We start from the raw sequence: 1,946 nt of genomic DNA, 5'->3' as shown, positions 1-1,946 counted from the left end.
AGAAAACCTTTACTTTTTCTCACGTCTTTACTTGAACGAGACACAAAAAGCCATACATCTTATTTAGCTAACGATGGGGGAGGGGGGGGGGGGGGGGGGGGACGATAATCAAACATGTTAATATTACTTTCTTTTTTATGTCCTCATGCAGCCCTTGTTCTTTGGCAAGTAAGTGCTCGCGAGACCGAACACGCTGTCAACACGCCAAGGAGCGGAAAAAACCTGACAGTGCACACAACAGTGAAGTATTAAAAACAAACTGAAACTTTAATTTTTAGTTCATTGACAATCTCTTTTAAAATTTAGTACCAAGTCAGCTTTTTACCACTTTACTTGAGGCTACAGAATGTTGCAACGTTACAGAATGTTTTCAAGTTGTTATTTTGGCGGTTAATCTTGCTGAACTCTTTGGTTCAAGTTTTCGTCTTGCAGGAGTTGTTCGCAGTTCAGTCGTCGAACAGCGCGGCAGATTCCTCTCTTAAAACTCTTTACTTTGTTACAGTGCTGTAAAAAGGAAAGGAATTAATTGTTAAAAAGGCAGATGAAACTATACTACTGGCGCGCTGTGATGAACAGAGACCCAACACGGACTCGTCTCTTGAACGCCCGGTTATATTGCTGCAAAAAGACAACCGAGGAATAAGACAAATGGGACTCAAACAAAGGCGCAATGTGATAAATTAAAACTCAAGAATTACATAATGGTTAAAATATACTAAAAGTGTTGCTTTGTGCTATGTTATTTGGTTGCTAGGTTCGCAGCTAGGACCGTCTAAATTGAGCGCTGTGCTCAATAAACGGTTCTGATCAACTTTTCCCACTAACTGCAAATAAAGATGGAAAAGTATTCGACAGTTAAATAATCATCATTGGAATTTACCGGAATTCTACTATACGGAGGACAATGCACCGCCCCAGTGCCTTCTTTCATCGCGAGAAATGCGATGCAAAAGAGGAGAAGTCCAAACACCAGTGTTTTGTGCATGTTGCGGAACTTCAGGAAGCTGAACCAGTTCGTTTTGGCGCTTAACGAGCGTGCGTGCGCCTTTTAATCCCGTTCTAACGGACACTAATCAGTAATCCCACTCTTTCTTTTATCTTAAGAACATCTTTTATTTGACAACTCATTTAATACGCAAACAACTTATTGCCGAAAGGAAGTCGTATGAAAAGGATTATATTGCGCGTAATATTTATTCAGAGAATTGATGTATTAACAGTATGTCTGATAAGCAGCTGCTTTTTTTTTATAATAGACAAGAGACATTTCTTCGTAGCTTCTTCTTTTTTTTTATTTTCCCAATTTTTGTTTCCAGGATTCCTTTGGTAAAGTACTCAGAATAGCACATTTGGTGTAAGCGGAAGAACGCCCCCACTTGGGTTGAGAATATTATTCTCAATGGACGAAAAACTCGTGCATCAGTTAATTACTTTGATGGCGCTAAACCGTCCGTTTCATTCTTTTGTTCGGTACCAATATGTCACTGGATTATTTTTGTAAGATATGACTTTTTTTTTTTTTTTGGCCAAAATGAGTTTTACTTGGAACAAGTTACAATTATGCCACCGAATCTTCACGAACTCCTTGTTTTGTGGTCGCTTCTTAAGGACATCTAAATCTGATCACAACTGAATAATGGGAGAATATTTTGGTTTGCAACATTCATGGACTGTAACAAGCGAGTTGTTGCATCACTCGTTGATTATAAAAACGAGTTGATAATTCTTGACAGTTATATACCATTATCTACATGATGCGGACGCGCAATAATAACTACTTAATAACCGAGAGTGAGGTTTCATTCTTTTGTTCGGTACCAATATGTCACTGGATTATTTTTGTAAGATATGACTTTTTTTTTTTTTTTGGCCAAAATGAGTCTTACTTGGAACAAGTTACAATTATGCCACCGAATCTTCACGAACTCCTTGTTTTGTGGTCGCTT

General features: G+C 38.3%; 1 long non-coding RNA gene across 1 annotated transcript; it reads right to left on the bottom strand.

Annotated features, from left to right (window-relative positions):
• Positions 1-260: 260 nt before the first annotated feature.
• Positions 261-1,618, bottom strand: LOC110043214 (uncharacterized). Its single transcript, XR_002295981.2, has 2 exons — positions 881-1,618; positions 261-504 (listed from the first exon to the last, which is right to left on the bottom strand). It is a non-coding gene; the product is annotated as an uncharacterized LOC110043214 (long non-coding RNA).
• Positions 1,619-1,946: the final 328 nt, after the last annotated feature.

This window comes from Orbicella faveolata, unplaced genomic scaffold (assembly GCF_042242905.1).
Source record: "Orbicella faveolata isolate gen_17 unplaced genomic scaffold, um_ofav_v1 contig_24, whole genome shotgun sequence".
In the NCBI taxonomy this organism is placed as follows: Eukaryota; Metazoa; Cnidaria; class Anthozoa; order Scleractinia; family Merulinidae; genus Orbicella; species Orbicella faveolata.
This window is presented reverse-complemented; position numbering and strand designations above follow the sequence as displayed.